Source organism: Apodemus sylvaticus, chromosome 8, assembly GCF_947179515.1.
Source record: "Apodemus sylvaticus chromosome 8, mApoSyl1.1, whole genome shotgun sequence".
NCBI lineage: Eukaryota > Metazoa > Chordata > Mammalia > Rodentia > Muridae > Apodemus > Apodemus sylvaticus.
The window spans coordinates 10,649,336-10,673,767 of NC_067479.1; positions in this window are offsets into that span (position 1 = coordinate 10,649,336).

Here is a 24,432-nt window from a genome sequence, read left to right on the forward strand (position 1 = left end):
AACCAAAAGACTATACAAAGAATCAACAAAACTGGGAGCTAGTTCTTTGAGAAATCAACTAGGCTAACCAGAGGGTACAAAGTCAGTATCCAAGTTAACAAAATCAGAACTGAAAAGGGTGATACAAAAACAGAAACTGGTCAAATTCCAAAAATCATCAGATCCAACTATAAAACCCTGTATTCAACAAAACTGGAAAATCTGGATGAAATGGACAATTTTCTAGACAGATACCAAATATCTAAGTTAAATCATGATCATATAAACCATCTAAACAGTCCCATAACACCTAAAAAAATAGAAGTAGTCATTAAAATTCTCCCAACCAAGAAAAAGCAAATGACCAGATGGGGTTTGTTCAGAATTCTTTCAGACCTTCAAAGGAGACCTAATACCAATACTCTCAAACTATTCCACAAAATAGAGACAGAAGGAAGACTATCCAATTCATTCTATGAAGTCACATTATACTGAGTATTATCCCTTGGAGATGGAATGTTTAATGTTCCAAATAGATTTTAAAAACTGGTTGAATGCATATTTCTTTTAGATTCAGAAAATAGCATGTATATTTAACTATTTACATTTAGTATTTAACTATTACAAATTATTTTGATGACTTAAAATATGTCAATAGAGTTGTACATTTAAAAATAAATTTTATTAGTTTAATGAAAAAAGTAAAAGAATATCTTGCATGTAGAAACACTTTCAAGTAGCTATGTCATATATGACTAGCTTACATAAACTACTGTAATCAGGAACAGTTATTAATTGGTATAGCCTCACAGATTATGAGGAAAGATAAGGTGAATGTTTATGGAGCAGGGCACAGGCTTTGCACTTTGAGTGTATACTACAACTCAATATTCCTTTGTAACTTGGATTTTAACTTAGAATTTTATTGTATGGGATAGGTTTTAAAAGGACTAGTTATTTAACAACTAGATGAGGAAGATGGGAAATTTTCCATCACTGTCAAATAAATAGTTTTAAAGTATAGTTGTTTGTTATGAATGGTGGGAGAAATCTAATCTGTATAATTTAATATATAGTTTTAAAAGATTTATTTTTCATGTGCATTGATGTTTTGCCTGTATAGTTGTCTGTGCAAAGGCTCCAAGTCTTCTGGAAATGGAGTTGTGAATAGTTGTGAACTTCCGTGTGGGTACTGGGAATTGAAACCACATCCTCTGGAAGATAATACTCCAACACTCCAGCGCCTGCATCATACTTTTAAAAGGATAGACAAAAATATTTTATTGTTAAATTTAGAAAGGAAATGGAATGTCTATAGAGTAGGAAAGAAATATATACATTCCATTATATTTTGAATACATTCAAATAATCTACCCTGAAATTCTTGCTAGCACCTAGATTCCATCAAGGGGAGAAAAGAATGACTGAACAGCATTTTATAGATCAAGGTATTTCATTACGTTTTCAATCTCTCCAATCAGAAGCACATATGTAACTTTAGATCCTTCCTCTTTTTAAAAAAATATGAGGAAAAGATGCCAATTTACAGAAGAATATAAACATGAAATCCTCTCGGCCTCCACTAATGATGGAAGAGTTCTGCCAAGCTATTGTAGCCTCTAATTAATTCTATCTTAAGAATTTTAGACCCAGTGGAAACCCAGTGTACAGCCATGGGATAATATTTCTCTACCGATGAACTAATTGGCGTGCTTACATTTTTATTCTATGACCTTGGCCTCATTAGAACCAATGTTTAACTACGTTAGTGAGTTAGTTACTCTTAATAAGTAGAGTTCTGCTTTATTATTGCACAGATTTAAGGTATAAAAGTATAAAAAATCTCTTTCAAGTTGAAAAATATGGAATTACTCATGTAAGATTAGGCTTCACCATTTAAAAATATTTCTCTGTGGTTTTCTTAATCAAATAAAAAAAAGTCCACTCTCTAAAAGGATTTTTGGAGGAAAATAACAACTCTTTATCCTGTAGTTTACACTTTACTCCTAGAAAATACCGATTACCAATAACACACAACAGGTTTAGGTTTTTTGTTAACAAATTGCATTCTTGTTGATGAATAGGATGATCATAGGATGTCACTCTTTGTAAATACAAACCATTCGTCCAAAGACTGGGCTTCCTTACATATTTCAGACTTTCTATACAACTGTAACTGTTGTAGGGTTTAGTGAAATTATTGTAGAAAACCTTGAGAGGAAGAAAATTTAGTAACACTGTTTTGTCCTTTGTTCTACCGAGGAGTACAGAATCTGTGCTAAATCAGTGCCACTAATTACATAATGAATATGAACACTACGATACAAAACATTTAAAAAATATTGATAGTGCTATTGTTGGCACATGCATTAAAGTGGATGCATGCACTTTCTCTGCATATATTCACTGATTCTGCTGAGGATTATGGGGTAATAGCTGCAGTTATGGTAGTAGATATGGCTATAATTTTGGCAACACACATCCAATGTGTCACATGATAAATTGAACATTTTACTTTGACAATTAAAATATTAAGCTTGTGGGTGAAATAACAGAAGATATAATGGCTATATTTATTTGCTTGTGAATCTTAGAGTGGGATATTTTATGTGTTTGAAGATCCTTAAAGAGACTGCTGTCTCTAAACTGTGTTCATTGACAATGAAATAAAGGAATGAGAGCAAGCATCAGCCAGGAGTTTTCATCATATGCTGTCAATTCAGTGACAGTCCATTATTGAGATCCAGAATTACCGTTTAACAGTTGTGTGATACTAAGTCCTGTTTTGCAATTGTAATGAGAAATGTGTCCACAGCAACTGATTTTCTTGGGATTAAATGATAGAAAACATCTTAAACGTTTAAATCTGTATCTAGCTCGCTAACCACAAATATCATTTCCAGTGTTTCACATCATTACCTTAAGTACATGAACTACAATTTGCTTAATTATCCCTCCATTATCAGTTTCCAAAATTTTTCCAAACCATGGGACTTTGATGAAGTTTATTTATTTTGTCCATTGAATTATTCCTATGAAAATGTAGAACCTCTTAAATGTCTTGCCCATCACCCTCAAGGAACAATTAAACACCCATATCACATTTTTATCAGTTTTTGAGGATTTCTGTTGCCAACCTGTTTTTACATTTTTATCCAATCTTAGGTTGTCTGGTCATCTTCTTATATTGAAACAATAGCTCACCAGCAACACTAGCCACTGTGCCTTTTTCTTATATTTTTAAAAGGTTTAATATTTACTTCCATGTGGTTTTCTTTTCTAGGTATAAAGTATTTAATGCTTATCATTACATGAAAGCAAATGTTTCATAATTATACTCTTTACTTTATTACAATATGTTACTTTCAGATGTATTTTTCAAAACACTAATCACAGCAGAAAAGTCAATACAGTAGATTTCAATGAAAAAATTTGATCGTGATGGGGGATGTAAAAATATAACAATTCAAATCACAAATTTGAAAACAATGCTTGTAATACATATAAATAATAAATAATTTTCAAAATAAAAATGTATAACTCTATAATAAAAATCAATGGCCAAACTTGTTAAACAGGTCACACCCAGGAAGATATGCTAAATGGCTAGTGTTTAAGTTAATTAGTTCCTAATGTATGTTACTAAGATGTCATCAGTGTCATTTTATAAATATTGATTTAAATGGATTGATGATAGCTAAGGCTTGTAGAGATAAGAATAACAGGGCATAAAACATATAGAGAGATTCTGAGACCGTATCATCAATTTGGAAAGCACTGTAAGAAATTTATTATGAAATAAAGCAAATATAGTCTGTGTGACCTTGAAGAGAAGTAAAACATATGCTACATACAACTACTTGAGCATTCACAGCAACTTTTGAAGGTACAATTTTATTTTTAGGTTATAATATAATTACATTTCTCCCATTTCTTTCCTTCCTACCCCTGCTCCCACATATCCCCTTGCTCTCTTTCAAATTCATTACTTCATTTTTATTCATGTTGCTATGTACATACATGGATATGGTCATATATACATAGTATACACACATATTAATATATCTGTGAACTGACATTGTGAAGACTGATCAGGTCTAAAATAACTTTTATTTTGTATAACATTACTTTATATATTTGATTTTTTATTATTAATCATTTTATATTCATTTACATTTCAAATATGCCCTTCCTGATCACTCTTCCACCAACCCCCCATTCCATGCTCCCTCAGCCCCCTCTGCTTTGCTTCTGTGAGTGTGCTTCCCGATCCAATTACCCATTCTTGCCTCACCCCTCTAGGAGTTCCCTATGGTGAGGCATCAAGCCTCCTTCCACTGATGTCAGACAAGGCCGTCCTATGCTACATACATGTCTGGAGTCCTGACTCCGCCCATGTGTACTCTTGGGTTGGTGGTATATTTAGAGGGCTTAACATTTAGGCCTAGAGAAGCAATTGCTGTGTTTTCTTATAATAACTGTGTAAGCTTTTCTCCATCAACATTAATATGTAGTCTGGTATTGGCCTAGATTATATTTGAGTAGTTGTGTTGATGAGCCTTTACTGGAGTAGCTTCCACCATTACTACAAATCAAGAAGATACTTGAAAATAGAAAAGTATTTTGTTGTTGCTATTGCTGTTGCTGCTACTCCTGTTGTTGTTGATGCTGCTGCTGCTACAGCTCTTGTTGTTATTTACTTGGCACTGTTTTTCAAACTCAGGTGTAATGGTACACTTCCATGTTACCCATTGCCTTGGATTGTTTCTCATTCTAACACATAGTTAGTTCTACCACATTACATCTGTCCAGTCTTACTGTTAGAGAGACCTGGATTGCTTCTGAGTCTATGCACTAGAACAAGGCTTTTATATAACATCATTGAAAGAATCCATCCCAGGGATGCAGGGATGGTTCCATATACAGAAATCCATCAAGGTAATCCACTATATAAACAAACTCAAAGAAAAAAAAACACAGGATCATCTAATTAGATGCTGAAAACTATTTGACAAAATTCAGCATCCCTTCATGTTAAGTCTTGGAAAGATCAGGAATTCAAGGCTGCTATCTAAACATAGTAAAAGCAATATATAGCAAGCCAGTAGCCATTATCAAACTAAATGGAGAGAAACTTGAAGCAATCCAACTAAAATCTGGACAAGACAAGGCTGCCCACTCTCTCCCTATCTATTCAATATAGTACTTGAAGTTCTAGTTAGAGCAATTAAACAACAAAAGGAGGTGAAATGTATACAAATTGGAAAGGAAGAAGTCAAAATATCACTATTTGTAGATGATATGATAGTATACTTAATTGACCCCAAAAATTTCACCAGAAAACTCCTACAGCTGATATAAAATTAACAAACCAGTACCCTTCTTATACTCAAAGGATAAGTGGATGCTAAGAAAAAAATTAAGGAAACAAAACCCTTCATAGTAGTCACAAGCATTATAAAATATCTTAGTGTGACACTACCTATCAAATGAAATCTCTGCATGACAAGAACTTCAAGTCTCTGAAGAAAGAAATCGAAGAAGATCTCAGAAGATGGAAAGATCTCTCATGCTCAAGGATTGGCAGGATTAATATAGTAAAAATGCCAATCATGCTGAAAACAATCTATGGATTTAATGCAATTCCCATCAAAATTCCATCTCAATTCTTCACAGAGTTAGAAAGAGCAATTCTCAAATTCATTTGAAATATCAGAAACCCCAGGATGTTGAAAACTATTCTCAACAATAAAAGAACTTCTGTGGGAATCAGCATCTCTGACCTCAAGCTGTATGTCAGAGCAATAGTGATCAAAAAAAACTGCATGGTACAGAGACAGTCAAGTAAATCAATGGACTAGTAGATCAGTGAAAAACCAGAAATGAACCTACATACTTATAGTCACTTGATCTTTGATAAAGGATCTAAAACCATGCAGTGGAAAAAAGACAGCGTTTTCAAAAAGTGGTGCTGGTACAACTGGTGGTCAACATAGTCAAATAGAAGCATGATGACCAGAGTTTGTTGCCTGGAAGGTATGGAGTTAGAAGAAAGCAACAGCTTGCCATTGTCTTCTGAGCTTCTGGCACGTGTGTGCCAGGTTGTGCTATATCACTCACATACAAACACATCATGCACACATATGTTCACACAGGGAACCTGCCTGAGCACCAGTTCTCTCCAGAAGGCGAACATGAGGGCAGGATTGGTAATGTACAGAGGCAAAACTAGATTCTGGGAGGTCTAAAATATTGCTTAGTTTGTAACATTTATCTTCCTTAACTCTTCAGTAGTCTGAGGCCAGAATCTGCTGGCTTCAGACAATTTTAAGCCGGGGGTGTTGGGGTGGTAAGTAAATGACTTATTGTCTTTTATTTCTCTGGACACCCAGGAACTCAGGCCAGAGGCTCAGAGTTTATTAACTCCTTATGAACCAGAGAGAAAAGAAAGGGAAGAAAGGGAGAATTGAAATACAGACATATGCAGACAGACAGCCATATTCTGGCCAGGTCAGACTACATCTCATCAACTCCACAAGTGTTCATTCATACTTAGACAGACAAAGACATGGACACAGACACGGACATGGACACAGACACAGACACAGACACAGGCACAGACACAGACATCGACACAGACACAGGCACAGACACGCGCGCGCACACACACACACACACACACACACACATATATGATAGACACCTATAGACAGACATATAAATATATACATTTGCATGATGGGGCAGAGCCTCCCATGCCAAACATCTTTGGTATGCCACACTTTATTCCTTTTTCTGGACTTCTTCTACCTTCTTAGACAAAAGTTCTTAAGAAAATTGCCTCATAGATAAAATGTTACACAAAAGGGGAGTTAAAGAAGATGTTGATATTAACTTCAAAGTGGTATTGTAATATTTTATTCTATAAGCACAATATAAGTTGAAAGCAACAATTTTACATGGCCTCATTTTACCATAGTGCACACCTGTGAATTAATCATTGGATCTGACCTACAATGCATGTTTTTCCTTGATCACAAATTTGTCCCACACTTATAACTCTTTTTAATGTAGTCATGAAAGATCATAGTATTTGTTAGGTTGCAGCTTTTAATTACTATTCTATGAAGAATGGGCACAATCTTCTGTTGATTCTAACTTTTTTTTTATATCTTTCTAATGAAGCAAGTAAAACCATCTCTTAGAGCTTTGTTTTTCTAAAATTGTTTTAATCAAATCAGGAGTTTTATAAAATCATTAATTCATCTAAACAGCATTAATTCATGAAAGTTTATCTTTGTGTTGATTTGCAGAAAAATTTGGCTAATAGAATGGGCTAATGCCCAGGAATTATTAGACCATGTAATAGTGATAGGAAAAGGCATGCCAACTACAAGAAGCCATCTTAAGATAAAGTCTCCTGGAACCTTGGCTTTCAGAGCTCACCCATCATAAGCTAAGCTAAAAGGTTGGGCCACCTCCAGGAAAGTCACCTGCCAGCCTTAACCTCTCCTAGATGGCTCCTTACATAACAGCAGATAAAATCAAAATTAAACAAGAAGAGTATTTCTTGTACATGCCCTCAGTAATATTTTACATAAGTTTCTAAATATTGCTAATGGGAAAAGTGTTACACTGTTAGTTTTAATTTGCATTTCTCTAATTACTTGTGAAAATGGGTGGCATTTCATTTTTCCCAGACATCTAGGACTTTGTTATTTAGCACTGAGAATTAGCTTTTTTTTTTTTTAATCTGTTATGGAGTTTGCTAACTTCTTCCTGTTGATTTTAGGCTATTTTTATATTACAGTCTTACATTTCAAATTCCATAAATACTTTTACCCTTTTCCATCTCCTTTAAACATTACAGAATACTGGCTTGAAAGTAAGTTTAAATTTGGAGTTTGGTTTTGTTTTATGAAATTATTAATAAAGCCTATTAAAAAATAGGGTACAGAGCTAAACAAAGAATTTTCACCTGAGGAATATTGAATGGTGGAGAGGCACCTAAAGAAATGTTCAACATCCTTAGTCATCAGGGAAATGCAAATCAAAACAACCCGGAGATTTTACCTCACATCAGTCAGATTGCTAAAATCAAAAACTCATGAGAAAACAGGTGCTGGTGAGGATGTGGAGAAAGAGGAACACTCCTCCACTGTTGGTGGGGTTGCAAGCTGGTACAACCACTCTGGAAATCAGTCTGGTGGTTCCTCAGAAAACTGGGCATGATACTACTGGAGGACCCTGCTATACCACTCCTGGGCATATACCCAGAGGATTCCCCAGCACTTAATAAGGATACATGCTCCACTATGTTCATAGCAGCCCTATTTATTTTTTTATTTTTTAGGATTTTTGAGACAGGGTTTCTCTGTGTAGTCCTGACTGTCCTGGAACTCACTCTGTAGACCATGCTGGCCTCGAACTCAGAAATCTGCTTGCCTATGCCTCCCAAGTGCTGGGTTTACAGGCGTGTGCCACCACGCCTGACTTAGCAGCCCTATTTATAATAGCCACAACCTGGAAAGAACCCAGATGTCTCTCAAAGAAGAATGGATACAGAAAATGTGGTATATTTACACTATGGAATAGTACTCAGCTATTAAAAACAATGAATTAATGAAATTCTTAGGTAAGTGGGTAGAACTGGAGAATGTCCTCTTGAGTGAGGTGACCCAGTCACAAAAGAACACACATGGTATGTACTCACTGATAAGCAGATATTAACCCAGAAGCTCAGAACACCCAAGAAACAATTCACATATCAAATGATGCCCAAGAAGAAGGAAGGAGTGGTACCTGGTCCTCGAAAGACTTAGTGCAGCAGTGTAGGGGAATACCAGGACAGGGAAGCAGGAAGGCGGTGATTGGGGAACAGGGGGGAGAGAAGAGGCCTTTTTGCACTTTTGAGGAGGGGGGAATCAGAAAGGGGGAAATCATTTACAGTTTTGACTATTATTTTTAATTGATGTATATAAATCATGTATTGCTACGAGTTTTATTAAGATATGGGATTTAAGTAAATGCACTTTTACTCTATTCCCTCACATACTGCCCCTTACCTCTCTCTTTTCCAGTACCTTTTGCTTACTCAAGATAGCCTTTTTTCTACTTTTATTTCACATAATTAGATACATGAATACAGACCGACAGAAAGATGGGCACACACACACATACACACACTCACACACATATACATGTATATATATACATGTATATACACATGTATATATACACATATATGTATACATATAAATATATACATACACATGTACATATATGTGAATGTAAAGTCTTGGATCTGCATGCAATATTATTCTTCCAGGACCTCGCTTATTTTGTTTAATATGATGATTTCATATTGTACTGTTTGCCCAGAAATCCTAAATTTTATATTCATTGTTGGATGACATTGAAGACAATTTTAATCTATAACTTGATTATTTTAAATAATAGTGTGACAAATGTGTAGAGGTGTGAGTATTTTGGTGGAATGTTAAAATCTCTTGGAGATAGTAGCATTTACCCAGGAGTAATACAACTTTGCCACAAGATATTCTTATTCACAGTGTTTTGAGAAACAAAGAAACAAATGTTGCTTTTGCTAAGCATAAGTCATAATTAAAATTATATCATTAGTATTGGACTGTACACAAGTCTCTGGAGTATTGTCTTGATAAGTATTTGATATGAAAGTCGTCTGTGGACAGTGTCACCCCTTGCATGTTAGTCATGAGTAATGTAAGAAAGGAGAAGGGGCTTGGCATGGAGGATACACTAATAAAGAACACTTGTCCCTGGACTCTGCGTCAGGTCTCTCTTCCAGGCTGCTGCCCTGTTTGTATCCTATCTTTACTTCCTAGAAAGATATACTTGTTATAAACCATAAGATAAAATGAACTGTCATTTCCCTAAGCTGAATTTGGTCACAGTGTTTTCTCCTGAGCAGCTTCATTCAGAAATGGATGGATCCAGATGCAGAGACTCACAGCCAAACATCAGGCCCTGACTAGAAGAGTGGAACAGAAGTGATCAAGGAGGAAGCATCAAGGACAACACAAGAAGACCCACAGAGTCAACTCTAATGGGACACTGGGGACTCACAGAGCTTGAACAACCAACTAGGGTGCATGCAGGAGCTGGACCTAGACCCGCCAACACATTTGCAGCAATCATGCAACATGATGTTCGTCTGGTTCCCCTAAAATGTGTAGCTGGGACTGTCTCAGTATTTGATCCCTGCCATTGGATCCCCTTACCCCTACTTGGAGTGTCTGGTTGGGCCTCAGTGGGAGAGGATTTGCCTAGAGCTACTGGTACTAGACACCTCAGAGTAAGGTGGTTCCCCTTCTCTGACCTCAAGCAATACTACAGAGACTACAAAAAATGACGTTTCCTCATACCAATGTAAATGTTAACTATGTCAACCCTGGAGTGTTTTATTCCAATGTCTTCCTTTTTGTGTAGATGCTTAAATCTGATATGGGGTGAATTATTGTGGCAAGGAATAGGAAACAAGAGACCAGTCTGAACAAACTGTCTAATATATAGTAGTGATGTCAGTTAGGCTGAGGGGCTGCAGCATAAAATACAAAGGCTTCAAAATATTCTTGGTCTAAGCAAAACTGCTTATGGCCATGTTGAGCTTCATTTTCTGAGTCTTCAAAGTGACTCAAATTTTCTGAGTGACAAGTCATAGTCACTCTTATTCTACTTTATATATCGATCTACCCTTTACATAGATCATTAGTTTTTTTCTGCTTTTCATTCTGAATGTTGCTGGAATCATTGCTTCTCACTATTACTGTGGATAGGAGCCTCAGGAATTACTCCAGAGTTTTTTGTTATTGCTTAATTTTTTTTCAGAACTCTGTAGATACACATCCCATCTTCAGCAATGCCCAACCCTTCCCTTTACCCCTTCTACTTCTACATAGGCCCATTACAAATGCATGCTTTATTATTATTATTAATTATTATTATTATTACATGAAAATACATATGTATGTATAAATATATTTGTTCATATATATGCATTTATTTATTTATTTATTTATTTATTTATTTATTTATTTATAAGTCAGTTTAGCATTCCCTGTTTATACATGTGACCAGGTCTGACAGGTTGGAATTCAAAAATCTGTGGGAGTTCATCTCTAGATCAGACTGATTCTCTATCATTCAGTCAACATTGACAAGCTTCATTTACCAGTGGGCTTATGGGGAATTTTCTTTTTCCCCATTGACATTGTCTTCAGGTTCTTTTAACCTTTCCTTCTTGCCTTTTATAAGATCCTTTGATCTTTAAGAACAGTGCTTGCATTATACATGCAACCATTAGAGTTCTCTAGGCTGAGAATTTTCACAACCTACTTTTAATATGGGTTCGTAAATGCTTTAACCTCCCTCCTAGCCAGAGGTAGTGGAAAGGAAAGGTGAGTAAAGGAAAGGAGCATGTGATCCTGTTTAGAAATAGTTCTTTAAAACAAATCTAATCTTCGTTGTCTGGACAGCAGCAATTCAGTTCACATGGAACAGCAGCAGCCGCTCAGTCCACTAGCGAGCACCATTCAAGAATCAACAATGTCTGGTCAACCCAGAAGAAACGATGGCAAGGCTTTTCCAAACAGCCAGAGTCTGCAAAAGTGGCAAGAAGCCACCAAAAGACCAACTGTAGGCTTTTGGTGAGTTTCACTCTATTTAAAGTCATGACAAACAATGTCCAGCAAAGAATTGTAAGGCATATCAGTACCATCAAGCACTGTCCACTGTCTTTTTGGTTATATTTATACACTTTCCAAACATCATGTGTTCTCTGAAGCATCTCCTCTTGCAACACATCACATTCTCCCTTTCCAGGTTGTTTCCAGATGTCTGTTTTTATCAAAACATCCTCCCATGTGTCTGCTTCAGCAAAAACATCCTCTCATAAGACAGTTTCCAGAAAAAAAAAAATCACATGACTATACTTAGTCTCCAAAGAAACCAGAAATTTCTACTTTAAGTTCTGAATCCCAATTACTTCTTATCTGTATTTTGACTGGATGTTGAACTCTATAATAGCTTCTATTTATTGTAAAAAGAGGCTTCATTGATGATGACTAAGACACATATGCTAAATGTAAGTACAAAAAACTTACAACATCACATAAAACAAGCAGTATCAACAGATAATCATTTTGACAGCTATTCATTTTTCATATTTTCCAATATTGTCCTGATTAATGAACAAGGAGGTGTTATTGTCATAAACAATGTTTAGTACTATTTTCTACAAAAACCAGGAAGAAGACAAAGGAAATTCACTCTCTTCATATCTATTTAATATAGTACTTGAAGGTCTATCTACAGTAATTAGACTACTAAACGAGATCAAGGTGTATCTGCAAAAGAAGTCAAAAATATCACTATTTGTAGGTGATATGATAATATGCATAAGTGACCAAAAGATTTCTATAAGAAAGCATCTACATCTCATAAATGCCTTCAGGAAAGTAACTGGATACAAGATTAATTGAAAAAAAGTCAGTTGCTCACTTAAAGAAAATTTACAAATGGACTGAAAAAAAATCATGGAAACAACAATATTAACAATAGCCACAAATAACATAAAATATCTTGGGTACCCTTAACCTAGCCAGTGAAAGCTGTAAGTAACAAGAATTTCAAATCTTTGAAGAAAACAATTAAAGAAGATATCAGGAGATAGAAAGTTCTCCCATCCCTGATCTCTCAAAAGTTGTTCTACAGAACAATAGTATTAAAATTTGTATGGTATTGGCATAAAAACAAACATGTTGAGCAGGAAATTGAAGAACCAGAGGAAAAACCACACATTTATGGTTCCCTGGTTTTTCATAAAGAAGCAGAAATTACAGTGTCATAACAAAAGTATGTTCAACTAATGACGCTGGTCTATAACAATTTTAGGTTGGAGAGAAGGGAAATTTTTAAGATTTCTAATAGATATTTTCTATCTATTAATAGAGGAAACACTCTTAAATTGATTCATCTAGAGAGGAAATCATGTGCATATTGTTAATAAGGCACATAAAATAAAAATGTCATATATTAAAATAATTTTTTAGTGTATTTCATCATAGATGGTTTGTATAAAAACAGAAAAGCTAGAATTATTTCTCTTTGGGTCATCCCTTCGTTGTTATTTCTGTATGATAAAATATTTTGACAAAAGCGAAGTAAACAAAAAAATCCTTCTTGTGTATAGTTCAAGAGCATATTTTATCCCATCAAGGATGTCAAATAGTTTGTATTGAAGTAGTTTGTGGCATAACAACTACATGCAGATAGTGAATGCATGCATGCCTGTTACCCATTCTCCTCTCTCCACTTATACAACATGAAACCTGAATGAAGCAGAGGGCTAGTCTTGCCCATTCCATTACTATAATCAAGATAAGCCCAGAGGTCTACACAGTGATTCAGAACCCAGGGGAATATAGATTCTATCATGCTTTCTGTCAACACTAAACATGTCAGTACAGAAGTCACCTCCCAAAGCCTATAAGATGCCTACCCTGCACCAAAGCATCAACAACAAGACTCTCAAAAGGACATCATCTTGTTGACTTGGCTGTGTGACAACATTTACCTCCTTAACATGAACCATGCTTGTTTATGGAGAAAGACCTGAGCTAAAACAGCTTGGACAAAAATAATTCACAAAAATCTGCCTTATTTAAAGTTCTAAGTCTAAAATATGGCTTGATGACAATAAGTGAAATTGATAAGAAGGCTTATGAAACAGCCAGAGCTGAAGTTTTCTTTCTCATCAATTAATTCCCCAAAGTCATAAAACTACATATTCAAATAAAACATTAAACAATCAGTGACTAAAACGTCAAATATTTACTTTTTGTTTATTGATTTTCCCCGTATCACTTTTATTAGGACACTGGAATGTCAGAAGTAGAAAAGTCTAATACGAATTTGACAGTTTGAATGTTTTTCAACCAAATTTAATTTGAAAGTAGTCCTTCGTATTTCATCTGAATAATTTCTAAGCATTTATTAGTATGTTTATACATGGTGCTGAATATATTAAAATTTATTGCCATTTATAAAATATAAAATTTCCAAATTTGTTTTTCTTTTTTTTTCCTGAAAATCATAGCAAGACAAACATGGGATCTGGTGATATCTGTTTTTGTAAAACTGTAAAACTACAGGAGCAAGACTTAAATATGACTTTGTGATGGCTTCCCACACTTTCTAATTGCTAAATCCAGACTGCAATACTGCAGCTCAACTACTGTATGATGTGGGACAACATAATACCATGGACTTTGTGAGGGACATAATGATTACTCCAGTGGATTTTAAATTTTAAACATTGTTTTCTCGAGAGAAATTTCATATTTACTTTGTCATTTTAAAATTTAATATAAATTTATCTTGCATTATGTTTTATATTCTATGCTTATTTTTATAAAAAGATGATAAAAGAAAAATTAAAGTGTTTATTAAATAAAGAATAATAGCTGGTTCCAAATTAAATGCATTATCGTGTAGTGAAAATTGTTGCTTATTTTGAAGATCAATCAGCAGTAGCATCAATTTCATTATATAGGTAGAGGCAATTTCAAAAATCAATTTTTCAATGAATTCTTATTTAAAAATACATCAATAATATAGTTCTCTGATTTATTTCTCCAAAAAAGTATGTTTTCTAGAAGTGCATTAAGTAGCTGGAAATAATTTTAAAATATACCATAATTACACATGCAAAATTTTGGGTCAATTAAATTAATCTTTGCATATAGAAATTCCAGTGATATTTTTATGTTTAGTAAGTATTCAAAGATTGATTTTGCTACCTTATTGGTATTATATTATTTCCATTTTTTATACAATAGGTTTGGGAGAAAATTGTAGAATGTTAATGAGAATCAGCAAACAGATTTTATTTATATATATATATATATATATATATATATATATATATGTATATATTCTATATTCTTTGTTTACAATCCAAAAGCTTTCCCCCTCCCAGTTCCCCCCTCCCTTTTCTCTGTCCTGGTGCTCCCCTACAATGCTGGATCAAGCCTTTCCAGGATTAGGGCCCTCTTCTTCCTTCTTCTTGGGAATCATTTGATATGCTAATTGTAGCTTCAGTATTCAGAGATTCAGGGCTAATTAATATCCACTTATAAATGATTGCATTCCATGTGTATTCTTTTGTGATTACGTTACCTCGCTTAGAATAATATTTTCCAGTTCCATCCATTTGCCTAAAAAATTCATCAATTCATTGTTTTTAGTTGCTGAATAGTACTCCATTGTGCATATATACCACATTTTCTGTATCCATTCCTCCATTGAGGGATATCTGGGTTCTTTCCAGCTTCTGGCTATTATAAATAAGGCTGCTATGAACATAGTGGAGAATATGTTCTTATTGCATGATGGGGAATCCTCTGGGTATATGCCGAGGAGAGGTATAGCAGGGTCCTCCAGAAGTGTTATGTCCAGTTTTCTTAGGAACCGCCAGACTGATTTCCATAGTGGTTGTACCATCTTACAATCCCACCAGCAGTGAAGGAGTGTTCCCCTTTCTCCACATCCTCACCAACAACACCTGCTGTATCCTGAGTTTTTAACCTTAGCCATTCTGACTGGTATGAGGTGAAATCTCAGGGTTGTTTTGATTTGCATTTCCCTAATGGCTAATGATGTTGAGCATTTCTTAAGGTACTTCTTGGCCATCCAAATTTCTTCAGGTGGAAATTCTTTGTTTAGGTCTGTACCCCATTTTTAATAGGGTTATTTGGTTCCCTAGGGTCTAACCTCTTGAGTTCTTTGTATATATTGGATATTAGCCCTCTATCGGATGTAGGATTGGTGAAGATCTTTTCCCAATTTGTTGGTTGCCATTTTGTCCTTTTGACGGTGTCCTTTGTCTTACAAACACTTTGAAATTTTATGAGATCACATTTGTTAATTCTTGATCTTAGAACATAAGGTATTGGTGATCTGTTGAGGAACTTTTCCCCTGTGCCTATGTCCTGAAGGGTTTTCCCCAGTTTCTTTTCTATTAGTTTCAGTGTGACTGGTTTTATGTGGAGGTCCTTGATCCACTTGGAGTTGAGCTTACCACAAGGAGATAATGGATCAATTCGCATTCTCCTGATGATGACCTCTACTTGAACCAGCACCATTTGTTGAAAAGGCTATCTTTTTTCCCACTTGATGTTTTCAGCTCCTTTGTCCAAGATCAAGTGACCATAGGTGTGTGGATTCATTTCTGGGTCTTCAATTCTATTTCATTCGTCTGCTTGCCTGTCCCTGTGCCAATACTACGCAGTTTTTAACACCATTGCTCTGTAGTATTGCTTGAGGTCTGGGATACTAATTCCCCCAGGAGTTCTTTTACTGTAGAGAATAGTTTTAGCTATCCTGGTTTTTTTATTATTCCAGATAAATTTGAGAATTGCTTTTTCTAACTCTGTGAAGAACTGAGTTGGGATTTTGATGGGGATTGCATTGAATCTGTATATTGCTTTTGGAAAGATGGCCATTTTAATTATATTAATCCTTCCGAACCATGAGCATGGAAGATTTTTCCATTTTCTGAGGTCTTCTTCAATTTCCTTCTTCAGTGACCTGAAGTTCTTGTCATATAGATCGTTCACTTGTTTGGTTAGAGTCACACCAAGATACTTCTTGTTGTTTGTGGATATTGTAAAGGGTGTCATTTCCCTACCTTCTTTCTCAGCCTGCTTATCCTTTGAGTATAGGAAGGCAACTGAATTGCTTGAGTTGATTTTATAACCTGCCACTTTGCTGAAGTTGTTTATCAGCTGTAGGAGTTCTCTGGTGAAGTTTTTTTGGGTCACTTAAGAATACTATCGTGTTATCTGCAAATAGTGATAAAATTACTTCTTCCTTTCCAATTTGTATCCCTTTGACCTCCTTATGTTGTCTAATTGCTCTAGCTAGAATTTCAAGTACTATACTGGAAGATATGGAGAGAGAGGCCAGCCTTGTCTAGTCCCTGATTTTAGTGGGATTGCTCCAAGTTCTCTCCATTTAGTTTGATATTGGCTACCGGTTTGTAGTATATTGCTTTGACTATGTTTAGGTATGGGCCTTGAATTCCTGTTCTTTCCAATACTTTTAGCATGAAAGGATGCTGAATTTTGTCAAATGCTTTTTCAGCATCTAATGAAATGATCATGTTGTTTTTTTCTTTGAGTTTGTTTATGTAGTGGATTGCATTGATGGATTTCCTTATATTGAACCATCCCTGCATCCCTGGAATGAAGCCCACTTGATTGTGGTGGATGATCGTTTTGATATGTTTTTGGATTCGGTTGGCAAGAATTTTGAGTATTTTTGCATCGATATTCATAAGGGAAATTGGCCTGAAGTTCTCTTTCTTTATTGAATCATTGTGTGGTTTTGGTATCAGTGTAATTATGGCTTCGTAGAATGAGTTGGGTAGTATTCCTTCTGTTTCAATTTTGTGGAACAGTTTGAAGATTATTGGTGTTAGGTCTTCTTGAAGGCCTGATAGAATTCTGCACTGAAGCCATCTGGTCCTGTGCTTTTTTTGCTTGGGAGATTTTCTATGACCCCTTTTATTTCTTTAGGGGTTATGGACCTGTTTAGATGATCTATTTGATCCTGATTTAATTTTGGTGTTTGGTGTCTGTCTAGGAAATTGTCCATTTTTTCCAGATTCTCCAGTTGTGTTGAGTATAGGCTTTGGTAGTAATATCTGATGATTTTTTTGAATTTCTTCAGTTTCTGTTGTTATATCTCCCTTTTCATTTCTAATTTTGTTAATCTGGATACTGTCTCTGTGCCCTTTCGTTAGTCTGGCTAAGGGTTTATCTATCTTGTTGATTTTCTCAAAGAACCAGATCCTGGTTTTGTTGATTCTTTGTATGGTTCTTAGTTTCTACTTGATTGATTTCAGCCCTGAATTTGATGATTTCCTGCCTTCTACTCCTCCTGGGTGAATTTGCTTCTTTTTGCTCCAGGGCTTTCAGGTGTGTAATTAAGCTGCTAGTGTATGCTCTCTCCATTTTCTTTTTGGAGGCACTCAGGGCTATGAGTTTTCTTCTTAGCACTGCTTTCATTGTGTCCCATAAGTTTGGGTATGTTGTGTCTTCATTTACATTAAATTCTAAAAAGTCTTTGATTTCTTTCTTTATTTCTTTCTTGACCAAGGTATCATTGAGTAGAAAATTGTTCAGTTTCCATGTGTATGTGGGTTTTATGTTGTTTTTGTTGCTATTGAAGACCACTTTTACTACATAGTGATCTGATAGGAGGCATGGGATTATTTTGATCTTCTTATATTTGTTGAGGTCTGTCTTGTGACCAAATATATGGTCGATTTTGGAGAAGGTACCATGAGGTGCTGAGAAAAAGGTATATTCTTTTGCTTTAGGGTGAAATGTTCTCTCTCTCTCTCTCTACATATATATATATATATATATATATATATATATATATATATATATATATATATATATATATATATATATATCTGTTATATATATCAGTTAAATCTAATTGGTCTAAAGCTTCAATTAGTTTCACTGTGTCTCTCTTTAGTTTCTGTTTTTCTGATCAGTCCATTGAGGAAAGTGCAGTGTTGAAGTCACCCACAATTACTGTGTTAGGTGCAATGTATGCTTTGAGCTTTAGTAAAGTTTCTTTTATGAATGAGGGTGCCTTTGCATTTGGAGCATAGATGTTCAGGATTGAGAGTTCTTCTTGGTGTGTTTTTCCTTTGACCAGCAAGAATTGTCCCTCAGTGTCTCTTTTGATGACTTTAGGTTGAAAGTCAATTTTATCTGATATTAGAATGGCTACTCCGGCTTGTTTCCTGAGATCATTTGCTTGTAAAATTGTCTTCCAGCCTTTTACTCTAAGGTATTGTTTGTCTTTGACACTGAGGTGTGTTTCCTTATGCAGCAACATGTAGGTTCCTGTTTATGTATCCAGTCTATTAGTCTATGTCTTTTTATGGGGAATTGAGTCCATTGATGTTAAGAGATATTAAGTAATAGTGATTATTACTTCCTGTCATTTTTGACATTATCTTTTATATTTGATTTGTTATCTTCTTTTGGGTTTGATGAAAGAAGGTTACTATCTGGCATTTGCCAGGGTGACGTTTCCCTCTTTGTATTTGTATTTTCCTCCTATTATCCTTTGTAGGGCTGGGTTTGTGGTAAGATATTGGGTGAACTTGGTTTTGTCATGAAATATCTTGGTTTCTCCATCTATGGTGATTGAGAGTTTTGCTGGGTATAGTAGTTTTGGCTGGCATTTGTGTTCTCTTAGAGTCTGCATGAATTCTGCCCAGGATCTTCTAGCTTTCATAGTCAATGGTGAAAAGTCTGCTGTGATTCTGATAGGTCTTTATATGTTACTTGGCCTTTTTCTCTTACTGCCTTTAATATTCTTTGTTTAGTACATTTGGGGTTTGGATTATGATGTGATGGGAGGTATTTCTGTTCTATATCAGTCTGTTTGGAGTTCTGTAGGCTTCTTGTATATTCATGGGCATCTCTCTCTTTAGGTTAGGGAAGTTTTCTTCCATAAATTTATTGAAGATATTTGCTGGCCCTTTAAGTTGTAAATCTTCACTCTCATCTATGCCTATAATTCTTAGGTTTGGTCTTCTCATTGTGTCCTGGATTTCCTGGATGTTTTGGGTTATAAGCTTTTTGCATTTTGCATTTTCTTTAACTGTTGAGTCCATGGTTTCTATGGAATCTTCAGCATCTGAGATTCTTTCTTCTATCTCTTGTATTCTGTTGTTGATATTTGCATCTCTGTCCCCTGATTTCTTCCCAAGGCTTTCTATCTCCAAAGTTGTCTCCCTTTGAGTTTTCTTAGTTGTTTCTACTTCTGATTTTAGATCCTGGATGGTTTTGCTTAGCTCCTTCACTTGCTTGTTTGTGCTTTCCTGTAATTCTTTAAGAGATTTTTGTGTTTCCTCTTTCATGACCTCAGCCTGTTGACCAAAGTTCTCCTGTATTTCTTTAAGTGTTTTTGCATTTCCTCATTATTGGCTTTTGTATTCTCCTGGATTGCTTTCAATGATTTTTGTGTTCCCTTGCAAGGGCTTCCAACTTTTGATCCATTTTCTCCTGAATTTCTTTAAGTATGTCCTTCATGTGTTCCTGTACCAGTATCATGACCAGTGATTTTAAATCCAAATCTTGTTTTAAGGGTGTGATGGGGTATCCAGGACATGCTGGTAGAGGAGAATTGGGTTCAGATGTTGCCATAATGCCTTGACTTCTGTTAGTGACGTTCCTGCGTTTGCCTTTTGCCATCTAGTTCTCACTGGTGTTAGTTGGTCTTGTCAGTGCTGGACTCACCAGTGCAAGCTGCCCCTTCCCAGGTGGCCTCTGGTGCACAGCTTACCTCCTGCACTGCCTGGAGACAGGGTGCTGTTGCCCAGGCTGTTCAGATCCCGAAGCAGACACCCGAAGGTTCCCACTGGTGCCTGCTGGACTCACCGGAGCACACCGACTTCTCCCAGCTGGCCGCCCAGAAGCCCCTCCTGCCTCTTGCAGGACCTGGAGAGGACCTGGGTTTGCTGGCCATTAAGTTGTATATCTTTACTCTCATCTATGCCTATAATTCTTAGGTTTGGTCTTCTCATTGTGTCCTGGATTTCCTGGATGTTTTGGATTACAAGCTTTTTGCATTTTGCATTTTCTTTAACTGTTGAGTCCATGGTTTCTATGGTATTTTCAGCATCTGAGATTCTTTCTTCTATCTCTTGTATTCTGTTGTTGATATTTGCATCTATGGCCCCTGATTTCTTCCCAAGGTTTTCTATCTCCAAAGTTGTCTCCCTTTGAGATTTTGTAGTTGTTTCTACTTCTGATTTTAGATCCTGGATGGTTTTGCTTAGCTCCTTCACTTACTTGTTTGTGTTTTCCTGTAATTCTTTAAGAGATTATTGTGTTTTCTCTTTCATGACCTCAGCCTGTTGACCAAAGTTCTCCTGTATTTCTTTAAGTGATTTTTGTGTTTCCTTCTTATTGGCTTCTGAATTCTCCTGAATTTCTTTCAATGATTTTTGTGTTTCCCTTGTAAGGGCTTCTAACATTTGATCCATTTTCTCCTGAATTTCTTTTAGAGATTTATTTATGTCCTTCATGTGATCCTGTAACAGCATCATGACCAGTGATTTTAAATCCTTATCTTGTTTTTCTGGAGTGTTGGTGTATCCAGGACATGTTGCTAATGGAGAATTCGGTTTCAATGCTGCCATGTTGCCTTGATTTCTGTTAGTAACATTCCTGTGTTTTCCTTTTGCCATCTAGTTCTCACTGGTGTTAGTTAGTCTTGTTGTCAATGCTGGACTCACCAGTGCAAGCTTCCTCTTCACAGCTGGTCTCCAGGTGCACAGCTGACCTCCTGCACTGCCTGGAAACAGGGTACAGTGGCCCAGGATGCTCCTGAACCTGAAGCGGAGGCCTGAAGTCTAGTGCTAGAGGCCTCAGGGCTGGATCCTCTGCTCTGCAGGGCCTGACTTACCAGAGCATGCTGCTTGCTCCCAGCCGGCCTCCAGAAAAGAGATTCTTAAAACACAACTGAATCACTCAGATGTTCCATCAGTTATTGATGCTTGTGAGCCTCTACTGGTTGGTTTTTTGGGTCAACTTGACATAGGTTGGAGTTATCACAACGAAAGGAGCTTCAGTTGGGGAAGTGCCTCCATGAGATGCAGCTGTGGGGCATTTTCTCAATTAGTGATCAAGGGGGTAGTGCCCCTTGTGGGTGATACTACCTCTGGGCTGGTATTCTTGGGTTCTATAAGACAGCAGGCTGAGCAAGTCAGGGGAAGCAAGCCAGTAAGGAACATCCCTCCATTGCCTCTGCATCAGCTCCTGCTTCCTGACCTGCTTGAGTTCCAGTCCTGGTTTCCTTTTGTGATTAAGAGCAATGCAGAACTGTAAGCTGAATAAACTCTTTCCTCCCCAACTTGCTTCTTGGTCATGATGTTTGTGCAGGAATTGAAACCCTGACTAAGACAGAGCCCTCCCCAGATTGGGTACTTTTCAATACCAACTTATATACTATGGAAAACTATAGACATAATCTCTTTGCCCTTTAATTGGAATGCAGAATGAGAAATACCTCAAACTATTATCAAGTCCTGAGATTTTTTTTAATCTCTTTTTTTTATTCGATATAATTCATTTACATTTCAAATGATTTCCCCTTTTCTAGCCCCCCCACTCCCCGAAAGTCCCGTAAGCCCCCTTCTCTTCCCCTGTCCTCCCATCCACCCCTTCCCACTTCCCCGTTCTGGTTTTGCTGAATACTGTTTCACTGAGTCTTTCCAGAACCAGGGGCCACTCCTCCTTTCTTCTTGTACCTCATTTGATGTGTGGATTATGTTTTGGGTATTCCAGTTTTCTAGGTTAATATCCACTTATTAGTGAGTGCATACCATGATTCACCTTTTGAGTCTGGGTTACCTCACTTAGTATGATATTCTCTGGTGTCTTCTCACTTCTCCATTCTCTCTCTCTCTCTCTCTCTCTCTCTCTCTCTCTCTCTCTCTCTCCTCCTCAGAGAAGGGAGGCCTCTAATTGCTATCAATCCTCCTTGGCATATCAAGTTGCAGGAAGACTAGGTGTATCTTCTCCTATTGTGGCTAGACAAGTCAGGCAAGTTAGGAGAAAGGGCTCTAAGGGAAGAAACAGAGCCAGAGTCAGCCCCAGAGTCAGCCCCAGAGTCAGCCCCTGTGGTTAGAAGTCCCATGTGAAAAGCAAGCTGCACAACTGTTAACAAGTATGCAGAGCGCCTATTTCAGTCCCATGGATGCTTTATGTTTGGCTGTTCCGTTTCTGTGAGTTCCTTTAGACTCAATTTAGCTGATTCTGTCAGTTTTCTTGTGGCATCTTAGACTTCTGTAGCTCCTACAATCCACCCATCCCATCTTCCATAGAATTTCCCAAGCTCCTTTTAATGTCTGGCTGGATCTCTGCATGTGCTTCCATCAGTTCCTGGCTGAAACTTATTCTAGGCACATATCTGCAAGTGTTGCAGAATATGCACATATCTACAAGTGTTACAGAATATGTGTAATAGTGTCAAGGAGGGGATCTCTCTCATGGCATGTGTACAGAGCTGAGCTAGTCATTGATTGAACCTTCCCTCAGTTTCTGTTCCAGTTTCACTCCTACATATCTTGTTTGTCATACAAATTTTGGGTGTAAGGTTTTGTGGCTAGCTTGGTGTTCTAATGCCTCCATAGGAAGATTTTTTGCTCATAGGTGATGCTTGTTTCAGGTTCTATGTCCTCCACTGCTATGACTCTTAGCGAGGGTCACCTTAATAGATTCCAGGGAGTTTCTATTGTTCTAGTTTTCTAGCTATATGATAGTTATAAATAGATAAATAGATAGATAGATAGATAGATAGATAGATAGATAGATGAATTGGTAGATATGTAGAGATAGATAGAGATGCCCCACCCCATGAATCCAGTTTTCTCTCCCTTCTAGCTAACCACCTGCTACTTCCTGCTTCTCTCCCCGTCTCCATTTTCCCACTTCCCAGATGACAAAGGATATTGAACATTACTTTAAGTGCTTCTTGGTCATTAGAGAGATTCCTCTGTTGATAATTCTCTGTTGAGATCTGTACCTCATTTTTAATTGGATTATTTGGTTTATTAATATCTAGTTTCTTGAGTTCTTTGTATATTTTGGATATTAGTCCTATGTAGGAGGTAGAGTTGTTGGAGACGTTTTCTCATTCTGTGGGTTGATATTCAGTCCTTCTGATAGCGCCTTTTACTGGCAGATTATTTTCAGTTTCATGAGGTCTCAGTTACTAATTGCTAATCTTAGTGACCGAGTTGTTGGTGTTGTCTCCCAAAAGTTATCTCCTGTGTCAAGTAGTTTAGCATTATTCACTACTTTCTCTTCTTTCAGATATACTGCAGAGATGAGTTCACCTGGAGGGAGCCCTGTGACCTGGTGGGGCCGGAGAGTTGGCAGGATCACTTTTTACTATTTCCTAAAACAGAAATGGACCAGAGAGTACTGGTTACAGGTAATGGTGGTCAGGCCATTGCTTATCCTTTCAGTAAGATGGTGTGCCTGCTTATTTTTTAATTATTTTATTTTATTTTTTACTTATATTGATTAATACAGTAATAATATTCTCTCTGCATTCCCAGCCACTTCCAGATCTTCCCTACTTTCATATCTACCCAATTAAAGTTTTTCCCCTTAATTTATCACTTTGTAAAATTAGAAAACAATGAAAATTAAAAACTAAAACCCTGTGATGTGTGTTGAGGGGGTCTGTACATAGCAACTTGGCATTAGGACTAATTTTATTGCTATGCTCTATTAATAGTAATATGTTTTCCACTGAGGCTGTTAAAGTAGCGAATCTCATCTTCTGGCTACGTTAGCAGTGTCAGGT